Source organism: Stegodyphus dumicola, chromosome 9 (genome assembly GCF_044657685.1).
Source record: "Stegodyphus dumicola isolate Sdum_Otavi_A_Nest chromosome 9, ASM4465768v1".
Taxonomy (NCBI): domain Eukaryota; kingdom Metazoa; phylum Arthropoda; class Arachnida; order Araneae; family Eresidae; genus Stegodyphus; species Stegodyphus dumicola.
In genome coordinates this window covers 118,145,039-118,159,608 of record NC_140776.1, presented here as the reverse complement: position 1 = coordinate 118,159,608, position 14,570 = coordinate 118,145,039, and the positions used below count along the sequence as shown (strand labels likewise).

Below are 14,570 nucleotides of genomic sequence, written 5' to 3'. Positions count from 1 at the left end.
TTCAAATGGTCGCTTTTTCGTTAATTTTCCAGACTAACAAATAGTAATTAATAAATAGAGATATGTATAAAATGATTTGAATGAGTCCAGCTAGTGTCTTTTCATAAAAATATTTAATATTTCTAATTGGATATCTCATTATTTAAATGCTTTTTTAATTAAATTAAATCAGGTTGAAATATGGCAAATGATTCCCAAGACCTGCGTTTATTGCTTTTAAAATCACTTATTTTGTTATTCAATAACTGATTCAGTTTGATAGTTCGCGTCTTCAGAATGCCAATAGATTCTTACGCTTCAGAATTCTTACGATGTTGCGAATGGCAACGAAACAAATATTAATTGAAAGGATGTTTATTACTGAATCAAATTATTTGATTCATAGATTGGTGCCATGAAGATAAAAGTATTTTATTTCGAGCAGTGGCAATACACTGCTTTTAAATAGTGACAATACATTGCTTTTAAGTAGCCAAGTTTTTGGATTAAAATTGAAAGATAAATGCATTACATTTCGAAAAATGGCAACAGTCTGGCACGTTGGAGATAAAACTATTTTATTTCCAGCAGTGTTGCAACTGGTCGCTTTATTTTTTTAGAAGTTTGTTAAAGAAGAATTTTGTAAATCCTTTCAAAATGTGAAATAAATCAAAAACAAATCCGAAACTGTAAATTCAGAGTTCCGAGGTGCACATGTTAGGAAGAGGATTAAATGTATTCAAAATTCTGTGGCTCTAGGTAGTGCGATTTTCCTCAGTGCGAAGAACATGCATCTATGCAGATTTTCATTATTTAATTATAGATATATATGAAGAAATGAAAACACTATATAAAATATGGCATAAAGAAAAAGGAAATTAATTTCTATAATGGATTATGGATTATTTAATTATGGCAAAGCACACGAGTGCTATCTGCCTAAGGAGAGAGATGCCTTCGTGGAGGACTTTCTAAGGGAAACTGGCTCGTATACACGTTACACATGGGGAAAACCACGAAAACACCCATGCAGCCAGCCCGTTCGCGGGATTCGAACCTCGGACCGAACTACCAGTGTTGAGCGTCTCGGCCGCTGGTGGGCTAATTTCTATAATGACATACAGTATTTTGAATTTCCTGGAAGTAGCGCCTTCTACTCTGCTGCAAATAGCGAGAATAAACTCTAATAATAAACAGTGGGATGTTTGTCAAAAACATTTAAATTCTTCTTAGTATGAAAGATGGCAAAATGCCGCCTTCAGATGGTGCTAATTGTTACAAAAGAAGAGTATTTATTTAAAAACCACTTATATTCTTAGTTTATTATAATAATTGCGGATGAATGAAACAAACTTCTCGGCGAAAACCTTTTTAATTAACAACGATAATTTTATTTAGCATTTACACACATCAACCGATCATCATCAAGTGAAGTATGTATAAACAAAACCTGTTGCCACAAAAAATCTACATTATAATGAACATATTAAATTACATTGTATTCATTGAGTTCTTCCACGTTCATGAACATCCTCCCACCTTGCAGTTTTCTAAAATTTCAACATAGTCTCTATTCACATCCGAGATTCATGTGATAAGTCTTCCGTTGTCTTCCGACTCTAGTACTTGTAGGTCTGCCTAGCACAGGAGAGTAACAGGCTCAACTATCCTTGGTGTATCAGGCTGACTGATTCTATTTGTAATGGGATCTATTTGTAATGGGAAGATCTTCTAGGATCTGCAGTATGATTTGGATTTGGCGACATTTGAGCTAGAAAATGCTGAGATAGCTCTAAGGGTAGGACCACTTCTAAAGGATATAGATTTTGAATGAGTCTTATTTTTTTACCATCAACCGTTTTTACTTTTGGCCTGTCTTATATGATTATCTGTACTCGTAAATACCCGGACAACTAGTCACAATGGCCAGTTGATGCGCTTATCCGGAGTTCCAATTAGCACCACACTTGTGTCTCATATTCGTTCTCCTGCATGGAATAGCATGGCTAAATATTCATTTTTGAATCTCAAGCGCAAATCATCTCGGGGATATCAAATACCGGAAGCGACAATTTAAACTGTTGTGTTCAATAGTATCCAGATCCTTTACATCATTGTGAGGAATTCCTTATATAAAATATGAAGTGTCAATGGCTTTAAGTCCGTCATCTCGAGTTCGTCACTTAAAACTAGTTTAGTTCTTACTAGGAAAAGTCCATAGTCATTCTAAGTATATGCCTTTCTTTTAAAGTTTTATATTATTTCTATGAAAGCTTTCGAACTCGATTAAATAAAATAACATGAGGTTAAATCCTTACATTTTGAATTTTTACCATGATGACTGTTATTAAAAAATCTAAAGACCAAGAGCTAGGATCCAGGAAACGCTAGAAACCACGTTTTCCCTTTTTTTTTTTTTTTTTTAAATTTTCCTTTCTACTTCTGATTCATTAGATAGGCCATTTATCTGGCTCTTGTTTAAGCCAATCAGGCTTCTCACACTATCTGCTTTCTAGCAATATTATGAAGATCGGTTCGATTAACTGAACCTGCACATAATGCCAGGCTTCCGAATTTGTGCATCTCCTTGTTTTCGCATTGCGATTTGCCATGAAAACACTCCAGTGAGAATCTCTTTTGGTTCATGTCAGAACTACAGACACCAGAAGTACGCTTGGCACTTTGTCAGTTTAAGGGCGTCAATGATTTCACGATATAAGCAAGTATATATAAATGCTTCCAAGCAACTCTAATCTAGCAATAGTTGCATCTTTGGCAGGCGCCGCTCTTTATTTACATAATACCAACTGTACTGATGTTTTTCCTTCAAAATATGCATGCAGGAAAATGCATTCCACATAAGATACCTTACTAGCATCACTAAAATAATGTAGAGTAACAGAGCATTTATTAAAGGGTTCAATCACAAGGTCTTGAAATAGACAAAAATTCAAGAAATATGTCCTTTTGAGCCAAGGCTGAAATTCTTTTTCTATACCTTGCAGAAGGCTTTCATCCCAAGAAAATTTCATTTTCCATGTTTTTTGTAGAATCAGTTTTGTATTTAACGTAGTTGGATTAGTAAATCCAATAGGATCGAATATTCTCTGTGAAAGTGACAGTAGAGAACTTTTTGTATGGGCACTTTGAAAAAATGTCGAAGGCGTTAAATTGCAGTGAATTTCATGATTCGCAGTGTCCCACGAGAGACCCAGAATTAGAATGATATTTTGATTGAAAGTTATGCTTCTGTTTTTGAGTAGTGCAGCAATCTACCCTCTAAAGTTAAAAACCTCTTGTAAACATTAGGCAGTTGGGGATTCTTCTTTGAACGTGACTAATTCCTCTTCGGTTTCGAAACTAGCTATACAGTAGTCGCCATAATAGGATTTCTTCAATCTAAGCACCGTTTCTCTTAACTCTTCTGGAACATTATCCAAACGGTGAAAAATCGTTGCTTCCAATAGTAATGGACTCGAAGAAATGCCGAACACGACACGGCAGTCTCTACAGGTAACAACTTTGGTTTGATTTGCGATTTTTCACAGAAATTTCAAGAAGTCTCTGTTCCTAGCAGACAAGCTGATTTGTGCGAAGGCTTTCTTGATATCGGTAGTAACACCAATTGCGTGTTGCCGAAATTGCTTCAACTTTTGGAAGAATTTCTATTAAATTCAAACCTCTTTTCAAGGCAAGTATTCAAGCAATTCCCGTTTTCATCCTTCAACGATTACTGCTTGATGAGATAGTGACCAGGTTTACTGTTATTTGGAGCTATTTCGATTATATCTTCCTCCTGCCAGCTTCTGAAGTTTTTGTGTGTTGGTGAAAAGTCTCTTTTCTGCTTTATCTTTATTATCTCCAAGACTCTGATGACTATCCTTCGAAGGTACACAGACTTCATACCTATTGCTCTTGATTACTTTGATGTTTTCTTGAAAGAATTTGATGGTTTCAGTAACTAAATTCTCATTAGTCTTCACTTCTGCCGGATATTTTATGCCAATTATATCTAAATTCCACAGTTCTGTGAGATCTAAATGGCAAATTCCGTTGGTATCAAGCAAGGTAGTGTAATTTTGTACCATGCCTTGTATTCTCCCAGTTTGCCATCCCAGTTTTGTTTCAATAGCAGTAAGATTTATATCGATTGGAATGATATTGTTACGAATTCTGTACATAGAGGAAGGATTTTAATGCAGTTGAATGTGAAACTGTTGTATTTCTTTTTTATAATGTAACATGAACATCTAAAGGAACGAAGTGTGCCAGAAAAATAAGAATATAGCTTGAAGTCTATTTCACATTGAGTAAATGGCTATATTGCTAATTTGGTAATATCTTGCCAAGCTGGCAAAAGTTTTTGCAATTGATTTTTATCGCCAAATTTTGCAGAAATCCCGAAAAGTCGTCAAACTTGGGCAAACATTTGGCGAAATTTTTGTCCCTGTATTACCGTAACAGGCATAGTAATTGAATAACTATAATCGATGTTCTGTGTAGCTGTAACAGTTTAAAAAAAATTTATTAACTTATCATCGGACCTGTGTGCATTCAATCTATTGCGAGCCCGTACGCCCGCAATAATGTTATTCAGCATCAACTGTCCGGAATAATCGGCAACACACAATTTCGGCAACACGCAATTGGTGTTACTACCGATATCAAGAAAGCCTTCGCACAAATCAGCTTGTCTGCTAGGAACAGACTTCTTGAAATTTTTGTGAAAAATCGCAAATCAAAGTTGTTACCTGTAGAGACTGCCGTGTCGTGTTCGGCATTTCTTCGAGTCCATTAGTATTGGAAGCAATGATTTTTCACCGTTTGGATAATGTTCCACAAGAGTTAAGAGAAACGGTGCTTAAATTGAAGAATCCTATTAACAATTCGATATCTGGAGTATCTCTACCCAAATCTTTGATTTTATGTCTTCGAAGTGCGGAACTTGTATGTTTGAATTTAATTCTAGAAATATATACACAAATTTTCTCTCTATCTAAAACCAATAATTCATATTTGAATCCATCTTCCATATTTTGTATCTCGATATCAAAAATGACTTGAAATTCAGTTTGAGCTCCTCCAAAGAGATTATGACTCAAAGTCTCTTGATCTAATGGGAGTAAATATAGCCTCTTTATATTTTATGCTTTCGTATGTGAGATCTCTGTGCCCTACTGTCAAAAAGTGCTGGTGAAAGTTCCGTTTTTCCATTGTGAACAATCTTCATCATTATAGTTTGTAGAAGAACTGTTTGCATTTTTTGATTAGCCAATAAAGTTTCACTTGTTTCGTTAGCTAATTTAGATTGTTCTGCTTTGAAAATCTAGAACTTTTTAGTTCTCTGCACGTCACTGTTATATGACGTTTGTTACAAAATATACATCTCGAAGAACGTTTACACATTTCGGCACCATGCCCAATTTTTAAGCAGTTAAAAACAGCCGCCACCTTCTTTGGTAATGTATTCTTATCTTCAAATGAAAGAATGAGCCGCTTAAAGCACTTATAGGAATTATGCGTTTCCTTATCATACCAGACACAAGAATGAAATTGTTTCTTCTTTGAGTCTCCTGCATAAATACAAGCTGCTATGCCTGGAACCGACTAAACTTTTTCTGCAGCAGAAAAACTCCTATGCACTTACTGAAAGACGCTCTTCAGTTTCAACTTCAATTCGTAGAAAATGCAATAAATTCTCAAAATTTTCTGTGTGTGCGACACTTTCCTGATGTTGACGAGATTGCTCCTATGCGCTAAGGATTTCTTCCGGTAATGAAGACTCTACAAGAGGATATAACACAGCTGCATAAATCTCACTTTTTACTTCCAAAGTGCCCACCAGCGGCCGAGCGGTAAAGTCGCTGAACACTGGTAGTTCGGTCCGAGGTTCGAATCCCGCGAACGGGCTGGCTGCATGGGCGTTTTCGTGGTTTTCCCCATGTGTAACGTGTATACGAGCCAGTTTCCCTTAGAACGTCCTCCACGAAGGCATCCCTCCCCTTAGGCAGATAGCCCTAGTGTGCTTTGCGATTAATTAATTAATTAAATACACTTCCAAAGTACCCCAAAACTCCGAGTCGCGTCTGTAACTTATCCTAATAAGTTGTACAGAGTCATACTTCCTTCTTTGCCGGCTTGAGCCAAAACCAACTTTAATAGTTCGCGAACATAGACTTCTACCAGTAATTCGTTGCGTGCAAATCTGGATTTTAGCTGTCTGATAGATTCTTTATAATTCGCATCTAAAGGACGATAACTATCTATGAAGTCTGTTACTGGAGATCCAACAACAGTAGCCTGTAATAGGTATTGTAATTTGTCATCTTCAACTATATTTACATCTTCGTTGATCTTCTTAAAATTACCCTCAAAATTCTAACCAATTTCGGAAGCTCCCCATTGAATTTTTGAAACTTCAACTGTGGTAATTTTATATTCCTCGTAGAATTTTCTAAAATTCCAGGTGTAACTACAGGAATATAATTCGCCATTTTAATTTCTCCTTTTGTCTTTAAACTAATATATTTATCGCGATATGTTTCATTTGTGTCAGTCAGCCAAATATTCGCTTTCATTTTCAGTTTTTAACAAAAGTTCAGAAACTTCCGACTGAACTTCATTTAATCTGATGAATTTAACTTCTAACTGCGAGTTCTGTTTTTAAATTGGCATGCAGTGTGCTATTCCTCATAAACCGAGGAGCGAATTGTCTTTTTCACTAAATGCTTTATTTTGCAGAATTTGAATTTTGTAAAGATTTATTTTTGGAGCGTGTTCCCATATGACGGAAGCGTAAAATAAGAGTAGACTGATTATCATTATGAGAAGAAAGACTGCTATATTTTCCGAGAAGAGGTTTTTAAGTTAGCTAAGGAAATACATTTATTTTCAGGTTTGGCAAAATGAATTTGTCGTCAAGTAATTAGTCTCAAAATAACGATTTTGTATCGTCCATCGTAGATTCGTTGTTTCACACTCCATTCGAGTCTGTTCCCATTCTTCAAAATGTAAGAAATTTGCCTTTCAAACTCAACCTGTCTGTTACGTATTAACAGAAATAAATGGAAACCAACAGCTACACTTTTGAAGAACATTATGGTTTTTTACTTTTTAATCTGATTGATTTAAATAAAAATGCGTTTAATTCATAATATATCTAATTGAAAACATTCAGTATTTATATAGAACTGGATTACATATTTTTCACTTTTTAATATGTAAGGATCTTAAGTTTTACTAACGTTTATTTTATTTTAAAACTGTACTATCACTTCTTATTTTCTACTTCCGGCCAGAATTAAACGCTTTAACTTGTTTATGCAAATTGTCTTGCTAACACCCAAGTAATTAAGTTGTGGCTTTTTGCCAATAGAGTGAGGAAGGAGTTATAGGAGGCAAGCCGCTTGCCACTGTAGTTTTACAAGTTTTCACTCTGTTGCTGGTTGCCTTTAAGGCCAGAGGTTTAACCCTCTTGTTATTTGCGAACGTATTGTAGTTTAAGCAGCTCGGCGTACTACATACGTACCTTTCATTAAATAAAGGCCAATCTTAGTGCTAGGCATTTGTATACTTATTCAAAGTTAGATTTCAGTTAGAGTTTTAGTTAGTAGTTTTATATTCTTGCGTTCAGACCACGAGTGGTTGGTCTCTGTATTCCAAAGTTTCGGAAATACCTGTAAAAGATAGAAAATAAAGGGTTTCGTATACCCTTCCTGCTTGTGTTGTCTATTTCACACCTTCCTGAACATAACTTGAGTAAGCTCCCTGTTCCTATTCAGGATCATTCATTTTTCCAAAGCAAATCAAGAGAAATACAAGTCCTGATAAATTATACAGAAGATACACAGCGTTACCTGCCTAAATGCCTATTTATTCATGTCTAATGTCTGTTCACCTAATATAATATATAAAATGTTTCGTTATTCCACATGGACCATCTTTATTGGTAATCTGTGTTGAAAAACCACATTAAATTTTGGAAAAGCCTTTTGAGCGAACGTTAAAATCTGATCCCTTTCACACTTCTGATTTTCAAGAGCACTCCCCCTAAAAAAAAGAAACAGTGCAATCAAATCACTTAGTTTTTTTTAAAAAATTCAGATAGTGCATCATAGCCGACAGTGGCTGAACGGTTAAAGCAGCTGAATGCTGGTAATTCTGTTCGGGGTTCGAGTTCTGGTTGCATGAGCATTTTCATGTTTTTCCTCATGTGTTACATGGATACGAGCCAGGGTCTCTTAGCTACTTCCCCGTATCATTTTTCCCTTTTTGTGTAATGCCGAATGGCGGAGCACGTAATAAAATTAAAAATAAATAATGCATCGTTAATTTCCGACACGAAAGCGAAGTTAATATCATTGAAGCAGAGAAAGTTCATCCATATGTTAAATCCTTTCTTCTTCTGCCTACTTACAGAATGACCCCAAAAAAGAAAAAAAACTGGGTTTAACGGCATCCGTAACTGCACTTTCGCCTTCGGCTTTTATGTCCGAATCCGACAAGTTGGGTGAATAATGCCCGCTGGAACGAATACGGAGAATTTTCAGGGTCGTGTGCGTCATTAGTCATGAGTTCGGCTGTCTAGCGATATATTGCTTTTTTTTTTTTTTTTAATGCGGACTATTGCAAGCGTTGGAGTGAGTGCTCGAAGGTTGTAATCATCTTATTGTGAAGGGGAAAATGACTATGCGGGTTTCGACTCATTTCAGCTGTTAACTAAGTTTTCATCTAATTCATAAAGGCTTTTCTGTCTTAATTAATGATGCGTCAGCATTAGAACATTTATTTTATTCAACACAAATTAGTTCTTGCAGGTTCAGGAATATACAACTATCTGCAAAACGTCATAAGCAAGGCCCTGAATGATTAAGAAAACAGTTTTACCATTTCTTTGAAAATGTGACAGAACATGTGAGCTTTGTTTGGATAAATTAACTAATCAACCTTGAATATTACGCGGCAAGGATGTGTCATCGGTAAAGCTTTGCGTTGCCACTCAGTGGCTCAAATTTTATAATAAAACTTGGCTATATAAAAGATGTGTGCTGCCACCAGTATCAATAGTATAAGCAAAATAAATGATATAAAAAATATATAATCAGTAATATAAGCAATTTAAAAAAATAGGTGTGCTGTCGCTGCCCGAATTAAAATATTTTTATGTCCCTGTGGCATTACATTATCTTTCAGAAAGTCTAAGATATTAAAAAGAAAGAAGTGTTAGTTAATTAGCTAGCATTTGGGCGCAGCCCGGCCCGCTTAGTGAATGTGCATTCACATTGTAGCTAAAAATGGACTGCACCCTGAGAGAGAATTGAGGGAAAGGGGGGGGGAAGGAAGTAAAAAAAAGTAATAAAGTAAAAAATAATTAAAAACATATAATCGCAAGCATGAACATAATCACACCCACACACAAACAAAGCAACAAAAAATAGCCATAGCTTTGCATTCCGATCCTATCCTTACTATTATTTATAATTTTCATAATATCCTGGGCGATTTGTATATTTCTCTCTGAGTAATAATCGTGTTCGTTGGTGATTTTAAAATCTTCTTGGAGACCCAAGAAGTATGTTGCCATTCGGCGGAAAGCAAAATATTTTTCTTTCGAATTTAATCAACAAACACAGCGATTTAAAAAAAAGTGTTGCCACGGCCCTAATTAAAATATTTTTATCTTCTATGCATCAGTGTAATGGAAAAAATGACGGCACGTAGAGCCATCAAACTTGGAACACCACTCGAATTATGGGCACTTCGAAACCCAGATTTTGAATTTCGCATTTTTTTAAAAATTATTCCGTATTTTGCGAATTTAATGATTGATTAAAAATTAAACGATATAAACTCTGTGTTGCCACTAAGCAAAGCGTAAAGATTCCGCGTAAGGTTTTCTCCAAACATGTTTCATATTTAATCAGAAAACTTGAAGGAAGCGTTTTTCCACTCAACAAAAGCAATATATTTGTCTTTGGAATTTAATCAGCAAAGACAGCAATTTAAAAAAACACTGTTGCCACGGCCCTAATTTAAATATTTTCCATCTTTCACGTAGCACTGTATAATCGTTCAGCAAAGCGTAAGATGTAATGTTTCTGTCAAATTTGTTCTGGTTTTAATTACCGCACTAAGCGATTCAAAGGCAATAAACAACTCATTTCAGTTATTATTAATTACGAACTGAACCCGTTAATTGACACTGGTTGGAATCATGAAATTCCCTTTATATATTGATAAGTATTGATTTGTTTACCTGTATGTCTGTAATTCACACAAATTTACAGTTTTACTCCGATTTTGAGGAAATTTTGCGCATTTAACAAAAGCCTGTCTATTTAAGAAATTTTGAAAAAACACCGTACGGGGACACTCGGTGTTGCTCTCACGTCACCCACCTTAGGTTCGCGTCACCACTGTTACTTTACTGCTATCAATGGAAGTCATACCTGATAAGCAAAAAATATTTGTCTTTTTACTTCCTTGTTTAACCACTTTCGAATCCGTTTGACTATTTTCTTTTGGGTGACATCAGTACGTACAGGCAGACTAAAAGACTGTTTATTTCTAAACGGATTGTAAAATGAATTAAAAATGGATTTTTTCGGGACGTCTGTACGTACGTATGTATCTCGCATAACTCAAAAACGATTAGCCTTAGAGCTTTGAAATTTTTTATATGAGACTGGTATAAAATCTAGTTGTGCACCTCTCTTTTTTATAACAATGAGCAGTACCAAAGGTGTCTCTCTCTCTCTTTCTATATATGAGTCAGGTTGCTGCCTACGGACAGTCACTTGGCATTGGCTATTGCCCAGTGACGTTGATTTTCCCCCCTTTCTACGTCATCCGGCAAGTTGGAGGGCAATGGAAACGCTTGGGGATTTGCACACCCTTTTCGAGTTTCCTCGTCACCAAGGAAGACAGCTTTGTACCAGGTCTGCGTTTTATAATTTTTTCTCTAAACGTTTTTCTAGGTCTTGGCAAGACCCATGCTACTAGTCGTTTTATATATTATTTTTTCCTTTTTGATTTAAATATAATTTATGGTGCCTTTACAAAGTTTTAATTCTTTAAGCTCGCAGGTCCAACCCATAAGTTCTTCTATATTTTGACTAATAGCTTATCGCTATTTATTTTTTCTGTACATCGGAATTGCCTTTTCATTTTTTACACCTTAATGTATCAATATATGCGGACGCGTCGGGAAATTGGAACAGAGAATTGAGACTAAGGTTTTTGACATAGTTTATTTAATTCATTTAAAATTTTTTTGTCGCGCAAAGTTTCAATTGTCTGTTTCGGCGAAACGCGTAATGGAGTTAGCTTGATTCGAAATTCATTTTAAAAATTTCCCTTGACAAGCCAAAATGAACTTCGAATTGGGCTAATTAACCATTTACCGCTTCTTAATTTTAATATTTTTTTTAATATTTTACCTTGATCAATTGATTAGTATTTTATTGTGTTTTAAAATCTACTTTTCGTTTAACATATAGCTTACTATTTTTATTTTACCTCGTTCAATTGATTTGTTTTTTTACTGTGTTAAAAATTACTTAATTCGTTTAGCATATAACTTACTTTTTATTAATTTTACTTGTAAATATTCAAATATTGTATTTTTCTCCTCTTTCACGCATTTCATAGCAACTAAATATGCTTATGTTGAATTTTTCACGGAGCCACAGGTTTTAGTAACTTCTTGGCGTGCGTACTAAAATTTATCTTCTAATTTCCTTAATTTTGCAGCACAATGCGCAAAATTTTGACCAAAATTGGTCTTTTTTCGTTTGTTCTTACAACTTTAAATTATAGATATATATATGTATATATGTGTGTGTAAAATATATGTACTTTTCTAATAAATTAACAATAGCTCTTTAACTCAGCTCCCTTCTTTATTCTAAAAATAGCAAAGCAATAACTCTACTAATATCTTTACTTCATGTAACTGTGGAAAGTAATTCGTCACGTGATCTCTGTAGCATAGTTGTTCCTGGAATGCGGTGAAATCTTAACCCACCATCCGAATATTAATCAGTTACGTATCAGAAATTTAATTCGCCTAATGTAAACATTCCTGCAGTGTGAATCATGCCTTGTTGGTATAAAATGTCTTTGCTGCGCCCCTGCTCCCTCCATGGGATTCATCCAGGAACCTTTCAACACCATGCCCATTGTGGATTTCCTTCAGGTTTACAGGGAAGTACTGCGAATGCAGTAGAACCCCTGTATAAATACCTCTGTATCAACGTATCTCGCTTCTTCGGTTGCCGCGTTTGTTCATCTTTGCTTGCTTGCATCTTTACTGTTCAGCTTTGCTGTAGCAACATGCTGCTGCCTGCTTTCTTCAAAAGTTATACTTTTCATGTTTGTCAGATGTAAAACGCTGTTAAAGAATAAGGCGTTATACCTCCGATTTGATTTGTATTGTATTAAACAAAAACGTATACCAGCCATGAATAAAGAGGTAACAATTGAATTCGACAACGTCTGCAAGTTTCTGGTTATGCATCGATCTACCACGCCGAGTTCTTACAATGAGCTTTTTCAAATTTCATTACATATATATATGCATTTCTACCCCTCTTACCTGCCTTAATAGTCGTTATCCGGCTTTTATTTCACAGTCTTTGGTCGTAGTCGTATATTTCCAATTACAGAAGTATTTTAAACGCTGAAAATAATCATGATTTGGCAGTGTCAAATTAAAAAGAAATTACTTTTTGGACAAATAACGAAATCTAATTTTTAATGTGGCCTTCGGTTTCCCATATTATGTTTGGGAAGATTTACACTCGTTATGAAAAGTAAAAATACAAGAAATTTAATTGCCGAACGACAAAAATGGACCGCGGCCTTTAATTTTAAAAGTTGCAATTTTGAATGTCATTTTCCACTTGCCTTGAAGGATTATTTATTCAGGTTAGAATAATTCGAGGAGTTAAGTTTAAATGAAGTGCAGTAAAATGTGTGTATAATATAATATGGCGTACAAGACCATCATGTGGACGCCACATCAGATTTTTTTCTTTAGTAAGCATTTAGTTTTTCGATTATTTTACTCAAAAATTTTGAAATGTTTCTTGCTAGTTCTTGACACTGTGAATTATCTCTTGAGGACTTTTTCTGGAAGTCACCAGTAATCAATTAAGATATATATAAATATATATTATCTATTGATTGTCAAACACCGGTTTCCTCCTGGTGTAAACCACCCGTTTCCCGCTGTGGCCCAAACAACGTTTTAAATTTTACAAAGTTTTCATTTAAATTACAACGTTTCACATTTACATACTCGTTATGAAAAAATAAAATTGTAAGAAGTTTGACTCACAAACAACAAAAATTGAGCGGGATATTTAATTTCAAAATCTGCAATTTTTTTATGTCATTTTCAACTTCCCTTGAGGGATAGGTTATTTAAGTTAGAATAATTCAAGGAATTAATTTTAAATGAAGTGCAGGATTAAATACGTATCATTTTATTTAAAAGAGATCATTTTGTGTCCATGTCAGATTTTTATAAAGTAAATATTATTTTTACATATATGTAAACATTATTTTTATAAAGTAAATATTATTTTTACAGAGTTTCAATTTTTAAATCACGTCACCGTTGTTGTTTTCCTGCTATCAGCTCTTACTGAAAACGTTAGTTATCGCCATGCTCATTAACTCTTTAGAACAGATAGAGCATTCTAGAATCGTTTAGAATTTTTAAAACCGAATTTAAGTGCATTCTGTATCCGTTTTGGGGGATTATTTCGAAAACGGCGATGTTGTTCAAAGTGGGTGCTAATTTTCCGTCTGTTCTTTTTCGAAAAAAGACGTAATCGATAATAAAACAAATACTAGCTCTAAGTAAACCCGTTTTATGGCACCGTGTTAGTTCTACACTGTTCTACAATTTTATTCGAGTTTTTTAAATTTTTGCCCAATTTACCTTGAACGCAAGTAAGGGGAATATCATTTCCTACGTGAGATTTCGTAAAAATTATTCCCTTATCCCCCTAAATGAAAGCTTTTCATTCTTATTCATAATTTATGAGCTAACAATTGCATGCATGACTAGAAAGGTTATTCCAGTCGCTCTTACTTCATTTCTAAATAGAGAATCATCCATACCGTATTTACGCGCCGGCTGTTGTCACACGAAACTTACCGTCCTTGCATAGCAACCGAGTTATACACAAAAAATGAATATCAGTCGTTCGCCTATAACAGCAGCTGAAATCTATGAAAATTCAACTATTGCGCTGGTCACGAACAGAAAACATTATCTACAGTATTACGTTCATTTGAAAGCTAAGAATTTTCAAACATTTTTCCTCAAACGAAATCGTAGAGAGAGAGAGAGAGAGAGAGATTTTTTATTTATACTTTTTCTTATTAAAAAATCCGTTTTATTAGGCAGTTGAATAATATATAATTGAATTGGTTTTTAATTGAAGAAAATTACGTTTTTATAATATCTGGTTGTAACGAAAGTTTTCCGCTAAAAACAAATTCGTAATAAAGAAACAAAATCAAAGAACTACCTTTAGTACGGGTAGTAATCACAACCCAAATCTGCCAATGTTTTGGTA

The 14,570-nt window shown here is 34.7% G+C and overlaps 1 protein-coding gene across 2 annotated transcripts in view; it reads left to right on the top strand.

Moving 5' to 3' along the window:
- The window catches only part of LOC118205086 (uncharacterized), a 246,611-nt gene that overhangs the window by 75,794 nt on the left and 156,247 nt on the right, over positions 1-14,570 (top strand). The window lies entirely within an intron of this gene.